Source organism: Ovis canadensis, chromosome 17, assembly GCF_042477335.2.
Source record: "Ovis canadensis isolate MfBH-ARS-UI-01 breed Bighorn chromosome 17, ARS-UI_OviCan_v2, whole genome shotgun sequence".
Taxonomy (NCBI): domain Eukaryota; kingdom Metazoa; phylum Chordata; class Mammalia; order Artiodactyla; family Bovidae; genus Ovis; species Ovis canadensis.
The window spans coordinates 76,300,068-76,315,682 of NC_091261.1; the positions used below are offsets into that span (position 1 = coordinate 76,300,068).

General features: G+C 49.3%; 2 long non-coding RNA genes across 3 annotated transcripts; both read left to right on the forward strand.

Annotated features, from left to right (window-relative positions):
* Positions 1 to 5,259: 5,259 nt before the first annotated feature.
* LOC138422793 (uncharacterized) lies at positions 5,260 to 6,453 on the forward strand. Of its 2 annotated transcripts, none has more exons than XR_011250017.1 (2): positions 5,260 to 5,502; positions 5,817 to 6,453. It is a non-coding gene; the product is annotated as an uncharacterized lncRNA (long non-coding RNA). The 2 variants fall into 2 exon arrangements; XR_011250016.1 differs by having other exon boundaries at positions 5,365 to 5,604.
* Positions 6,454 to 7,272: 819 nt separating this feature from the next.
* Positions 7,273 to 8,552, forward strand: LOC138422794 (uncharacterized). The gene is made up of 2 exons (XR_011250018.1): positions 7,273 to 7,481; positions 7,699 to 8,552. It is a non-coding gene; the product is annotated as an uncharacterized lncRNA (long non-coding RNA).
* The last annotated feature ends 7,063 nt before the right edge of the window (positions 8,553 to 15,615 follow it).

Sequence of the window (15,615 nt, forward strand, 5' to 3'; positions counted from 1 at the left end):
ATGGAGATTGTTGCCATCATGTTGGCAAAAGGGGATCAAATCTGTTTGCAACTCTTTATCTTTCTGTTTGTCAGGAAGCTAGCAAGGAGGCTGCCGGGGAGATGGAGGAACTCCATTGTAATCTTTCAGCTAATGAAGGACACTAGACTCCCTAAGGTTGCCTATAGAACCCTGTGCCTGTTGCATGGAGCAAGCTATTTTTTTTTTTTTTAAGGTGGGAGCAAATAAAGAAAACGCCATCAGGAGCATCACTTTGGGAGAACGTGTATGCCTCCTTGTAGCTGGGTTGGAGAAGCAAGCGGATGTCAGGCTGGCTTGAAGATGCAGAAAAGATCCCACCCTACCAGAGGAACTAGCCCTATGCCTGAGATGAGCTCATGTTGCTTGCTTAGGCAAAGTGAAAGGATTCATCTCTTCCCAGATTGACAGCAGACTTGGATTAATAAAAAGTGCCTGCGTATGCATGCCTTGCATTAAAGTGCTTATCGTAGGATGAAAATGATTGATCAGATGAGTAGATAGTATTCCAGCTCCCTGGAGATTTGAGCTCTGTACTCTGATGGATACGGATTGTTCCACGGTGTATCCAGATCTGGGGGACCCTCCTCTGAAGTCAGTTGAGAGTCTGCTGCAAAATATGTAGACTCTGGGAAACTGAAGTAGGGATCTACCAGAGGATTCAGTGAATCCACAGGCTTTTGGTTCATGGAGTCATAAATCCATGGATTGTAGGGACTGGATGGAAAATGATGATGTCAGAAATTTCAGTTTGCTGAAGGAAGGGCTGGGAGCCAGAAAGATCTGCTTCCGTATTCAAGGTCAAACCAGAACCCAGGTCTCCTCACTCCTAGTCTTGTCTTTCACATCAAGAGAGTGTTGGGTGTTTTCATGGTTTCAAGTGTCTTTGTGGAATTTACCCCATTAAGTTATGGCATCCCTGATGGCTCAGATGGTAAAGAATCCGTCTGCCAAGGCAGGAGACCCAGGTTCAGTCCCTGGGTTGGGAAGATCCCCTGGAGAAGGGAGTGGCTACCCACTCCAGTATTCTCTCCTGCAGACTCCCATGGACAGAGGAGCCTGGTGGGCTGCCGTCTATGGGGTCGCAAAGAGTCGGACACGACTGAGCGACTAACACCTTCACTTTTCCTGGCATCACGCGATCTCACCTCCATTTGTGCCGCAAGAATGCTGGACCAGATAAGTCAACTCCTGCCTCCATTTTCTTCATGCCCTGAGTACTTAACATCTCTGCTCCCAACAGCTCCCGTCCCTGCTCAGCTCTCTGAAGCCTGTGTTTCCTGACCTGTTCTGTCCCCGTCAAGCACCCCAGGGTGACAGACGGGCTGGGGCAGAGAAGATAGGCAGCTACCAGGGAAGAATCTGAGGTTTGGAGGCCTCCTGGTGACACGCACACACAGAGAGACCAAGAAAGAATGGCTTTTTCAAACACATAAATAGAAAATCACAGAGCCCGAGCGCTCACCGCCACATAATGAATGCGCTTGCCTTTTCCTAACAACACTTTAAGTCAGTAATTGGCCCAACAGGGGACTCGGACGAACACCAAGTCACAGAATGGCACGGGAAAATCGCAGAACCCCGCCGGGAGAGCCGCCTGCGTGCCGAGCGCTGTAGAGACACGTGGCTGGCATTCAGAGGAGCACAGACATTCAGCAGAAGAAAGAGCTGTAGAAGACAACCATCCCTGGGGTCCCTGGCCTTTTCCACATCAGAGGGTTCTTTGATATGTCCCCCACCCCCACCCACTTCCCCTGGGCCTCATGTTCTAAAGGATCCAGCCAGGAAACGAAACCGCTCTGATCTTCAGGAAAAGGGTGTGTTTCCCTGCAGAATACCCGCGGGTCTATGCAACTGCTGACCAGTCAGTCAACAGGATGCTTCTAAAATAGAAGTGGTCCACCCCGTCTAAAACAGTAACAAAACCAATAATGACAAGACTTATTAGGTGCCTCCTGGGGCCCCGCCAAGGTCTGGACAAGCCTTATCGTACTTCATTTTTACAGGATGGTCACGAGTGGTCATTTCACAGTTGAGGAGTCTGTGGGAGTGTTCCTCACAGCTGAAGAACTGTGGGAGCTAAGGAATTCTGCAACAGCCATAAGGAGCCAAACTTGGGTGGCTGTTCAGTCACAAAGTCCTGTCCGACTCTTTGGGACCCCGTGGGCTGCAGCACACCAAGCTCCTCTGTCCTTCACCATCCCCCCGTGTTTGCTCAAATTCATGTGCATTGAGTCAGTGATGCTATCTAACCATGCCATCCTCTGCCACCCCCATCTCCTTCTGCCCTCAATCTTTCCCAGAATCAGGGTCTTTTCCAATGAGTCAGCTCTTTGCATCAGGTGGTCAAAGTATTGGAGCTTCAGCATCAGCATCAGTCCTTTTAATGAATATTCAGAATTGATTTCCTTTAGGATGGACTGGTTGGATCTCCTTGCTGTGCAAGGGACTCTCAAGAGTCTTCTCCAGCACCACATTGCAAAAGCATCAGTTCTTCGGTGCTCAGCCTTCTTTGTGGTCCCACTCTCACATTCATACATGACTACCAGAAAAACCGTGGCTTTGACTATACAGACCTATGTCAGCAAAGTGATGCCTCTGCTTTCTAATATGCTATAGAACTTGGGTTGATCTGACCGTAAAGCCACTCATAACCATTACACGCTGCAGCATTTTCATGAGTCTTTTTGCAACATGGACAGTCATTTGGGGGCTGTTCATTAGTTCCTTCATAAGCTTCTGCAAGGCTGGAGGTTCCAGGGTAAACATTTTTGTTTGGATCTCAACTTTTCCCTTTATAATTGAGGCAGTGGGGGCCCAGAGAGGATTAGGAGCTTGTTGACTATGGTGGTGGTAGTTTAGTCTCTAAGTCCTGTCTGACTCTTGCAACCCCATGGACTGTAGCCCACCAGGCTCCTCTGCCCATGGGACTTGCCAGGCAAGAAACCAGAGTGGGTTGCCATTTCCTCCTCCAGGGGATCGTCACAACCGAGGGACTGGACTCAGGTCTCCTCCTTGCTTTGCAGGGGGATTCTTTACCAACTGAGCCACCAGGGAAGCCCAACCCAGCTAATTAGCAGCATTGCCCATTTCAAATCCTCTCCTTTCTAACTCAGTCCTGAGCTCTTTCTATTCCACTCAGTACCAGCAAGCACAGGTCGAGCACCTGCCATAGGACAGCAGATAAGCAGCACGTATGTCATCACCCTCCGAACCTGTGTCTGCTGCTGACATTACTAATCAATCATGGAACTCTTTCCTGCTGAGTCTGGATGTGGCTAGAGGCAGGCCCTCTCGATCAACTGGATTTGGGAAAATGAGATAAGCCCTATTTACTATCGTCAAAATGGCAACCCACTCCAGTATTCTTGCCTGGAAAATTCCATGGAGAGGGGAGCCTGGTGGGCTACAATCCTCAGGGTCACAAAGAGTTGGGCGTGACTGTGCACACACGCTGTTCAAGGCCTTCCAGTCAAACCAAAACAAGTAGAAAATGAGCGTCTGCTCTCAAAAATGTTATCACTTTCAGAAAATCTAATCAGTCTAAAGTCCAGTCTTTCGAAATATTGGGAAAGACCAGATTCAGTTCTGGTGAATTTTGGAGACAGATAAGCAGTGTTACAAGCTGATGTCCACACTCTGCTCAGAGGTCGTGATAAACCTAGAGGTGAGCGGGGAGGGGAACCTCCAGGAGGGGACTGGATGTGGATCGGGGGAGTGGTGCGCTGATGGGCCAGTCAGAACGAGGCAGCAACCGCCTGAGGTCAGCCTGTGGGTGCCTGAAGCTGAGGACAAGAGATTTAAAACCCGACGGGAAAGCTGATTCCGACAGCTGCGATAGCGTATCCATTCAGGATTTCCAGACCACAGATCTCTTTTCCTTTCCTCCTGTTTTATGTGATGGTCATATAACAGGGAAGGAATAGAATTCAGAGAGAAGTCTCCTAAAACACTGACCTTCACAATATCTTTGGGACTCCCTGAAGTAGCCCTGGACAGGGACATTTCCTGAGTGTGAATGCCACGTGGTCAGCAATTTCGGGGGTCGAGATTCTTTCAGCCAAACAAGACTATGTCATAGAGGTTGTACTGTACCTGCCCGAGGATCATGGCTGCTGGGGTGACGGACGGTGGGAGTGTTAATGAAGGGGGTGACCAGATCAGAGGAGGAGGGCAGAGATGCATGAAATGAGCCACACCATTTCCATTTGAGAAGCCAAAACATAAGGGCTTTCTAAAGATCTGTGTCTTCCAGGAAGGAATTCTTTTATCATGGATGTGTCAAGCCCCTCTCCCAGGCATGAGGAGCTCAGGGATTGTCTGCCCTTGGAGCTTGGGGAAGGGACCAGCATCCACCCCTCGGGGCTCAGCAGCTGCTGCTGTCTGCACCATTCGGGACCCATTCTTTTTTGAATACATCGCCACCACCTGCCTAAATCCACCCTTAAGCCCCCAGAGGGCGTCTTGGAGAATTATTCTCACAATTCCAAAGACAGAATCAGCCTCTTCAAACCAATGAGAGAGCAGCCCCTGCCTGGTGATTCATTCTGTTCGATTCAAAATCAACCCCCTGTTGTTCAAGCTTCCCCCTCATGCCGGGAGCTCTCGGAAGAAGAAAATGCACGCTGTCCTAGAGAAGGTTGGAGATGGCGGCAGGTCCAGGTTACAGTGTCTTGGAGCATCTGACACGTGTTGACGGGAGAGTAGATTGTTGGGACAGCCTGGGAAAGGTTTTCCACATCAGAATCTGGGGGAACGATTTCAAGCATATTTTTCTTTTTTTTAATGAGCTTTGCCATCTGTACAGCCCAGGATGTTGTTTCTGTGGAGAGAAGCTAAGAGTTCACCTCCTGGGTGTCAGGTGCAAAGATGGTAACTGCCTCGCCTACATTGCCAGGTTCCTACATCCTGGCGGGCCAAATCTGACCCCCTGTTGTTCGTGCAAATAAAGTTTTATTGTGTGTTAGTCACTCAGTCATGTCTGACTCTGCAATCCCAGACTGTGGCCTGCCAGACTCCTCTCTCCATGGGATTCTCCAGCCAAGAATACTGGAGTGGGTCACCATGCCCTCCTCCAGGGGATTTAAGAGAATCCAGCAAATTTGTTTGAATACAAATTTGGTCTGTGGCTACTTCACAAAACAATAGCAAAGTTGGCTCATTGCAACAGAGACTGAGCGGCCTGCAGAACTTCAAATATTGACTCCCTTCACAGGAAAAGTTTGCTGATCCCTGATCCAGGGGGCCTCTGGGAAGCCACAGACTCTTGTATTGAAGCTGAGAGTCTGTGCCAGTCCGGGACCTCTCTCGCCTGTTTTTTCCTGCTCAGGGAACTGCCAAAGGAGCAGACTCCTGTTAGTGCATCTGAGGCTCTTGGGTCACTGGCTTCTGTCCGGGTCCAGCGCTGGCTGGTTCAGGCCGGAGACGAGAGAGGAAGAAGAGGGTTAATCTCACATGCGCGTGCACGCGTACACACGCACACAGGTCAGCATCAGCACAGTGGCTGCTGTGGCCCCTGTTCTGACCTCAGATTCTGGTGGACTCACCCACTGCGATGCCAGCTTCTGCTGGGGGCCTCAGGCCTGGGTAACACTGCCTTCCTCCTTTAACTCCAGCCAAGAGTGGGCAGGGGCTTCCGGCCGGATCCCTCCCTGGGTCCCTCCCTGGGTGCCTCCCTGGGTGCCTCCGGGTCTCAGCCCTCCCGTCAGGTGGATAACTAGCTCCCTGTCCCGAATTCCCTATTCTGCATCCACGCACTGTCTCTGTTTCCCTTGTTCAATCCTGACACTAAATCCCAGGCCAGAGCCTGAAAGTCCTGGGAGATGCGGCCTTAGGTTTTCTACTTGGTTGAGCTGCTAGAGTTTGGCTCTGAATTCTTGGGGCTTCTGTTCTGCCATGTGTTGGGAGCAGACGCTGCGTCAGCCAAGGAGCCCTGGCTAGGATGCCGTGCTGCCCTCGCCTCCCCAGGTAAGTGCCCTTCCCCATCCCCGACTACCACTGTCCTGCCCGCAGTGAGACGGACCCCCAAATGTGTGGCATTTAGAGTTTCCAGTTTCTGACTTTTCCAGCCACAAAAGCTACCCCGTCATCCAGGAAGGGCCATCCCTCTGAGGCTCTTAGCTTGTTCCTTCATCATTCATGCACTTAACTCACCTCTGCCCAGCTCCAGCCTCTCAGTCCAGTTAACATCAACTGCAGATTGTTTGGCCATGGAGTTCTTGGCATTTGACTCTTAGCCCTCTCTAGCCCATCTGTTTTGTTTGTTTGGGGTGGTTTTTAGATTTTAAAATTGATTCTGAAAAAAATTAATCCATGGGGGACTTCCCTGACCGTCCAGGGGTTAAAAGTTCTCCTTCCCTTGCAGAGTGAGGGGTTGTAGGTTTAATCCCTGGTTGAGGAACTCAGATCGCCCATGCTCACGGCCAAAAAGAAAAACATAACAGAAGCAATATTGTAGGAAAACATAAAACAGAAACAATATTGTAACAAATGCAATAAAGACTTCAAAAATGGTCCACATCAAAAAAAAAAAATCCATGGTCAAATATTTTAGGAAATGCTGATTTTTAAAGAGATTTTTTTTACTACAGGATGTCTCAGAACTTTTAAAATACAAAGCAGTTGAGCCTATAGTGTTTTCAAAGCTAATTCAATCATGGAGCTCTTCTTTCTGTGTGGATGGCCTTACAGGACTTGGGATCCATGAAGTATTGTTTGATATTATAAAATTCTGTCATTTTTATCTGGGTAACTTCCATCCTCCACCCACTGGCATTTTTCAGGTGATGGCTACCTCTCCCCAAAGACCTTTTGCATCTGGTGTGGGTGGGATGGACACCCTTGCCACCATCTCCACCAGTAAGATTGGGAATGTAACCCATCCTGTTTGCAGGGCTTGCTGAGAATGATGATTTGGGGTCTGAGCTAGACCAATCAGAGTCATCCCTAGGTCGTTTCTGGCAAGAAGTTCAGGAAAGACTTGTTTTTTTTTTCTTTTCTTCCACTGGGGTTGTTGAGTTGCTAGGATACTACTAGTAGGCCAGCAAGTCAAGTGGCTGTCAGGTGGAAAGAACCTACTTGACTAGAAACCCAAGCCACAAAGGACACCAGAACCGAGATAGAGAGCAGAGCCCTGACCAGACTTCCTGAACCTCTGTGCTCAGTCAGGTCCGAAGTGTGTTCCATTCCTCTGACCCCTTGATTAGATGAGTTATGAACTCCACCATCCCTTTTTAAATTGCATTTTTGCTTAAGCTCGTTTGAGTTCACTTTTTCCTCTCTCACAAATGGAATGCATCTGACTTATTGATGAAGACAACCTAGCCTCCTCTGGTTCAATTTATGTACCATGCTACCTTCGGTCAGAATCCCCCTGCTGGCCCTGACGCCTCAGAGTTCTGTCCCCAAGATTCAGCTCCAAGCCTGGTGTTCTGGTCTGCCCGTTCCAGGGTCCCCAAAGAGAGGTAGGTTGTGTGGAGGTAAGTAGCTGGATATGGAGCAGACAGATGGAACGAGACAGGAGCCCAGTGTAGCGTAATTCATCAGGTCAGTCTCAGGCTCCTGGGGACTGGTCACATGCAAACCCACTTGGTAGGCTCTTGGGGAAACGGTGACCCAGCCCTGGGCCTTCCCTACGGTTATGCCATGATTTTCTGCTCTAACTGTCTATATTCTCTGCAGTTACAATGTTCCGACACCAAGGATCATTGATTCTGGAATAATTAATTTCCTCGGTGCAGCTAGAAAACAACATGTGTTGACTTGAATGATATTCAGATGAAAAGAAGAGACTGACGCCTTCCATCTGAGTGGTGGTTCTCATCTGGAAAGTACTCACGTGGAATGGCAGAAGCGCCAAGGATACAGGTGTAGACAAGCAGCAGCAATGGGGGAAATCCGAGGTGTGAAGAGCACAGTGGAAATACCGCCATGCGCAGCACCACGCATGTGGACAGGAGCTTCCACACACACTCTGGCTGGTGACGCTGGCCGCCCTCTGAGCTGGCAAGGATGCGGCGTTTCACTTTGCAGACATGACTGAGAAAGCCAAAAATATGAAGTGGCCTGCCCAAGGTCGCACGGCCAGAGAGAGGCAGTGAGGCCTTGATGCAGGCTCTCCGGCCCTGGTCCAGTTCTCTTCACACACCACCCTGCAGGCGGTGCTGGCTGCTTCCCGTCCGTGGTCAGGGTGGGACTCTCATTTCCCACGTTCCCAGCCACTGCATGCAGTGACTCTGCCCTCAATCCTTACCCCAAGGTGTAAATTTACCCCCCAGTGGTAAACATCTTTTTGCTACAGTATCTGCATTTTCTTCCCACCTCCAGCCGTTCCGGTTGCCACCAGTGGGAACTGTGACTGGGGATGCCAACCCCAACCACAAAGGGTCCGAGTCTGAGAACAGTGTGACCGCAATTTAGGCTTTTCCCCGGTCATTCCTGTCTGGATTCAGTGGCTTCTGGCTTCTTAGGGCACCTTAGCAAATCGAATAATTTTTTTTTTAAGGACAGTAAAGTCTTTTGAAGATAATCCTTGATATCACGATGGACCTGAGTAAATTTTATCATTCTTAAGAGACTCAACCAACTCCATTAAGATGAGTAAACAGAACTTAATGCCATCATTAATTATTAGTTAAAGCATTAATTATCCTGCCTTTAATGTCTTTCTCCCCAGCTCAGTCATAAGCTCCAGGAGAAATCGTGCCTGTCTTGTCCCATCGCTTCGTCTCCTCCGCAGTAGTAAGTGGTTGAGCACATCGTAGATACTTATATTAGGAAATAACACAATGATTGGATGAATAAACAAACCATTAAGCCAGAAAAGTGAAAGTGTTAGATGCTCAGTCGGGTCTGACTCTGAGACCCTATGGACTGTAGCCCGCCAGGCTCCTCTGTTCATGGGATTTCTCGGGCAAGAATCCTGGAGTGGGTTGCTGTTTCTTACTCTAGGGGATCTTCCCAACCCAGGGACAGAACCCTGGTCTCCTGCATTGGCAGGAAGGTTCTTTACCATCTGAGCCCCCGGGGGAAGCCCTTTTCACTTTAGTGAAGCATTAAGATTAGATAATTAAATCAGCACAAACAGCTTACTCGCTGGCTGATCCTAGATAAACATCAGCTCCTAAACGTTTCGGCCAATAACAAGTTCTGTGTTCAGTCAGTACTATTCACCGCCCACCATTCAGCAATGTAGCTACTAATGTCTTACTGTGGGCCAGGAATGTCTCAGACTTAGAGCCACTTCATATTCTTTTTAGAATGGATCAAGTGCAAACACACAGACATTCAAACATTAAACACACACACACACACAAACACATATATATCTGTGTACATACATATGAAATACATTTTTTAAAGTCTTAATTTTGATAAGATGTCAGTACTACTCAGAGCCATCTACAGTGTTAATGCGATCCTTATCAAAATCCCACTGGTGTTTTTTGCACAAAAAGAAAAACTCATATTAGAATTCATATGGAATCTCAAAAGCACACCAAGTAGCTGAAACAATCCTGTAAAAGAACAAAGCTCCAGGATTCACACTTCCTGGTTTCAAATCTTATGACCAATCTACACTAATCAAAATAGTGTGTTACCGGCTCAATGACAGAGAGACCAGTGGAATAGAATAGAGTTCAGAGGTAAACCCTGACATTACGGCTCAGTGGTTTCCAGCAAGGAGGCCAAGACCATTCAGTAGGAAACTGCAGTATTTGTCAAGAAATAGTGCTGATAGAATTGGCATTCACATGCAAAAGAATGAAACTAGACCTTCGCCTAAGGCCACGTGCAACAACTAACTCAAAGTGAGTCAGAGACTAGAAACGCAAAACGCAGGCCGGCTCCACTCAAGTGCTGAGTGTGGTCACATGACCCAGATGTGGCCAAGCAGAGCATTTCATTCTCTTGGCCAAAACGATGGGTTTAGGGATGAGCGACGACCTTGGTTGATCCAGTGAGAGTCAGCCCTGGGATGTTTGCCCCAGTCTTGGGACAGGGAGCTCTTTTGCCTACTGGGGTCTTTAGCTGGCAAGGGCAAACTTCCAGCTGTCTGCAGCCAATTTTAGCATCTTGCTTGTATTTAGGAATGAAGACAATAGTTTGGCTTCAGGAGAGCAGAAGTGAGAAAAAGAGAATGCTGGGAAAGCAAAATCAGTGGGCGATTAGTGTGGATGTCTAGATACAGACACACCTAAAGATCACCCACATTTATGCGTAGCAACCAGGACATTTGGTTGTTTAAACTAGTTTGACTTGGGTACCTGTCATTTGCAACTAGATGAATACGTCTTAGACCTGTAGCATCTAGCGTAGCACTAAAGCATAATAGGTGTTCAGTGCTAACTAATTGTGTCATTAACTATCTAGTTCTGGGGTCCCCAACCTCCAGGACCTAGACCAGTGCCTCCTGTCTAGCAAGCATTAGATTAGAAATAAGGTACCCAATAAATGTGACATGCTTGAATCATCCTGAAACCATCCCTCCCACCCCAGTCCATAGAAAAATTGTCTTTCATGAAGTTGGTCCCTGGTGGTGAAAAGGTTGGGGACCGCTGACACTATTGCCAGCTGGTACCTGCTATGCAGGGCTTCCTGGGGTGACGCAGTGGCAAAGAATCCGCTTGCCCGTGAGGAAGCCACAGACGGCACAGGTGCGGCCCTGGGTCGGGAAGGTGCCCTGGAAGAGGAAATGGCAGCCTGCTCCAGTCTCCTTGCCTGGGAAACCCCACCGACAGAGGAGCCCGGGGGGCTGCAGTGCATGGGGCTGCAAAGGCAGACGCAAATGACTACACACACAACTCGTGTCTTACGTCCCGGAAAGGGCCAGCGTGTACTTGAAGGCTTGGATGCCAGTCCTGGCTTCATCTTCATCCCTTTTGTATGACTTTTGGACCAGTTACTACTACTCTCTGAGCCTCAGTTCGGAACAGCCTGAGGTTGGAACAGATCAGACATCGCAAATTGGTGGTTGTGGGCTAGACACAACCCTTCTTTCGGTGTTTCATTTGGCCTCCACAGTATTTCATAATTAAATTTCATACAAACTCAAATATCCAGCTTCTCTAGAAAAATCAGGAGTCAGTCCACATCAACCCCCTCATTGCCACACAGCAACGATAGACGGATTTTAAGAGGGGCAAGTCTACGTTACCCCAGGTCCCACCCGCCTCATCATCTTACACTTGTCTGCCCCACTCAGCTTGTGGCCTGCTCACCTCAAGAAGCACGTGAGCTTGTGCTGTCCAAACCATTCTCTTTCGGTTTTAGCATTTTCTGAGAGGGCAGAACATACCCTTTGTGGTCAAGCGAAAGAGACTGAAACCAAGTAGGGAAACACCCCCAGGACGGGAAGCCATCAGCCATTCTAACCTCTCGAGGGTCCCTTGGAGGATCCTCAGGCCCAGAGAAACGGCAGCAGTCAAGGGGCAGAGACGAACAAGCTGAGATGGTCTGTCTTTGCCTCTCAGACAAAGCAAATTCCTCTCAGTGAGAAGCCTCCCTGGCTGCTTTGATGTCCCTCTTCCAAGCGGCACCACTTCAGAAAAGAGAGGCAGGCAGGGGCAGAGAGCTGAGAACAAAGAAGCATTTCCTGGGTTGCTAATTATTCTCCTTCTGTGTAAATAATTATCTGAAAGGGGAAAGAAAAAAAAAAAAAACAGCTCACAGCTAAAGAGCTGGAAAAGCAAAAGGAGGATGAAAGGGGACTAGGGGTTTGATGTGTCTCCGGGAACAATCCTTGAAGGGAAGAACGAGGCACAGAAAATCCCTTTTCGTGTGTTCTAAATTCCTAGCCTGGGACGTTCAAAGCCCTTGGCCTTGGTGCTGTAATTAAATCGTGGTTCTGGGAGCTGGTGTGTGGATAAGCCGACGGTTTCTGCTGGACTCCACTGGAGCCCTAGAGCCCTAGAGGCTCTGGGGTCAGCTGAGCCTGAGTTTGAGCTTGGCTTGGCTGCTGACTATAAATGGAGTTTAGGGACAAGTTGCTTCTTCCCACCTCAGGGTCTGTGCAGAGGCCCATCTGAGGCCGAGTCTGGGAGAGCGTCAGGAAGGCGTGTTAGGAGCTGGCGAAACAGTTCAGGGAAGAGAAAACAGCAGACTCAAAGCAGGCTGGGGGGAGTGGGGATAGGGGAGGAACCACACAGATGCCCAATAGCAAAAGAAACTGAAGTTCTGGTCTTTTATTTCCTGAGTGCAAAGGGGCATTTGAGTTTCTCCCTGGAGGTGTAGGGAGAACAGATGATAACCAAGCCTCCCAGACTGGCAAAGGAAGGGAATTGAATGGAGGCGTCACTACCCACTACCAGCTCGTCTCTGCCTAGACAGTGAGGCCATTCACTGGCCGGGCATTCAGGGGCATCCATGGAGGACTTTTAGAAGCATGAAACAGGACACCCCAATCCCGCAGTCATCCACAAAAGACTCTGTGCCGCAGGGATGTGTATATACCTGGAGGGCAGAGGAAAGAAACGTTGCATTCAGCTGTCTGTACACTCTCGAAGCAGACACCCCAGGTAGATGACACGGTGTCATCTCGTCTGCAGCCTGGGGGAGCCGGATCCCAGAAAGACTACTTGGCGCCGGAGAACCGGAGCCCCTGGCTTTGGGAGGGGCAGGAGGATTTCCTCTCCTCACATCAGATCAGGAGACAGACTATACCTGCCGCGTCGGCACGCGCCGTGGAGTCTGGGAGTGGTGGTCGCGTGGCAGGGCTGTTCCGGCTGCTCCAGAGGAGACTCCGAGGGTCCCCATCATCAAGGGCAGTGAGAGACGGTCTCCAGGGCAAGTGTGGGCTGAGCACCAAGGATTACTGACTTGAGATGCACTGTTAGCCTGGGCCCCAGATGAGCCAGGAAGTGGCTACGGAGCCAGTTTACTTCCCCTGTGTTGGGTCATTTGGGGGATAAGGTTACTAACCACACTCTATCCTTAACCCTAACCCTCACCTAACCTGAATTCTCACCCTAATCCCAGCTAAATTTGAATTTCAGAATTTTTTTTTAAAAAGCCACAACTTTTAGCATAAGTATATCCCATCCAATATTTAGGATATACTTACACTAAAAAAATTGCACTGTTTATCTGAAATTAAAATTGATCTGGCCATCTTTTATTTGCTAAATCTGGCAATCCTATTTGGGAACTTGGTGGAAATTTAATATAGGGATGGGACTGAAGACTTGTGACCTTCAGGGTAAAATGTTTTGGTTTGGCCAGCACAGTGCTTCAAACTAAGGACGTTTCAGGAATACCCTGGTGGTCCAGCGGTTAGCACTCCATACTTCCACTGCAAAGGGCATGGGCTCGACCCCTGGTTCCCCTAGTTGGGGAACTGAGATCCCCTATACTGCACAGCAAAGAAAAAAGATGTTTCACATAAAACCCCAACTTCTACCTTCTCTTGAGAAGTCATGGGTCAAGCCACACCTCCCCCCGGGCCACCGGTCTACCACCATCCTTACTCCCGTCTACCTGGCCCCAGTTTGCTCTTCTGCTGGTCTTTATATCATTGGCGTTTAAGACCTAGAGAGACCCTGGTTCACCCACTGCCGTTGACGCACTCTTCCGAATGAGAGCCTGGAGTCACGGGTCCGAGGTTGAGTTTTGGCAGGGTGCACACTCTCCCGCCACCCGGGTCTTCACCTTCCCATCTAGAAAGTGGGCATAAGTCCTGCCCTGCCTCGCTCTGGAATGGGATAAAGATGGGAAGAAAGTGTGAGCCCGAAAGTTCTCTGAGAGGGGAAGTGACTGATCACCCTTCACCCTGCCATCAGATGGCCTTCCCAAAGTATACATCTCTCCACGGTTTCCCGCAAGATGTACTGAGAACTTCCGCCCGCAGCCTGCAAGGCTCAGAGGCTGGCTCACCCACAGGGGTGGGATGTCTTCAAATCCATCTCCTCCTATTGCCTTCTGTGCAATGCTGCAGACCCTGGACTTCCCAGGTCCTCAGACTCACCCTGGCTTCTTGTGCCTGGAGCGTGCTCCCTGCCCCTCTTGGTTATTGTAGCTTGATTTCCACCTCCTTCTCCCCACACTCTGTTAGGATATAGCTGTCCCTGCTATCGGTCACTCCTCACTGTCCTTCTCCGACATGATATTTCTCCCGCCCATCAAAGACCAGCCCTGAAAACAAACAGACAGACACCAGCCCTGGCTCATTTGAACTAAGACAAGGGGTTACGGGAAGGTCCTAGGTCATGCAGACAGACCTCAGGGATCCTAAAAGCAGGAGTTGAAGGGTGACCTCTCTTAAGACCTTGCCCTGTGTGACACAGTCCCAGCAACCTTCTATCTCTGCATGACTCTGATCAGACTTTAAATTCATGAGCAGCAGTTGAGATTGGCCGCAAGTATGTGGCATATGGGATTGGCAGCCTCACCCGAGAAGAGCCAGGGCAAGAGGGGTGTGGTTGGAGGGAGGAAGTTGTCCGAAAAGAAAGAGAAGGTGCTGTTACCTCAAGAAGCAAGGATGGGATGCCGGTAGACCGAGCTAACTGGTTTCCTGCACAAGCCTATATCATCATTATCTTTTGTTTTGTTGAGGTTTTTTCCCCCCTTTTTTGCCTCTCAATACCTACACTGCCAATCCCTTGATATCAGTGCCTTTGATTCCCCAGGACACACACAGCCTCATTGTCCCAGAGACTTAATGGAAGCTCCATAAGGATTCATAGAATGACCAGGGTCTTTGCCGAAAAAGAGTTAACAGGCCTGAGGCTGTGGCCTTTAGAAAAGTCTGTTTGCCGGGTTGGTCTCCAAGCTGGCGTCTGGGAACTTGACTTTCAGAATGCTTCAACTTGGTAAGGCTAATTTTCCGGGTCTGGATTGTTCATACGGTGTGATTTACGGTTGCTTTCCTTCCAGAAGCCTGGAAGTTTGGATAATTCCTGGCAGAGAAATCTATGTGGCTAGCCCCCAATAAATGACTTAAGTTGTGAGTCTCAAACAGAGTACTCTGGGCCTGTATTACAAATGTGTGGTTGCAGTTTTGCTGCTGGAGGGAGAGAGCACCCTGTGTGATCCCCCGCCCCCCAGGAGGGAGAGAGCATAGGGCCTGGGCAGGGATTCCTCCTGGGCCTCCTCCCCTTACTGAGATGCCCACACATCCTGTGTCCCTGATGGACATTAGCCATGGGGACAGTGAGGTGCCGAGTCCCATGAGGGCATCCAGTGAATCACTGGGGGTGTGGATGGTCTTAGTTCAATTTAGTCGCTCAGTCGTGTCCAACTCTTTGTGACCCCATGAATTGCAGCATGTCAGGCCTCCCTGTCCATGACCAACTCCTGGATGGTCTTAAGAACCCCCCAAAACGGGACCAGACCTTTCAAGCAGGGCCCACAATTTACATGGCACTTTTACAACACCCTTGCATTCAACTTTTGAACTGTCGAGTGAGGGAGGTAATGCTCTTGTTTTAGAGATTAGGACCCTAAAGCTCAGAGAGAGGATGGGTTTTGGCCAAGGGTGCGGAGCCAGTAAAGGGAGGGATGGTTGTGTGAACCTGTGTATGTTCCTGGCTCCAAAGTCGAGCTAGAGCATCCTCCCCTACAGGGAGGAGGAGGGCTACTCCATGACGGTAACCTTCTAGTGCT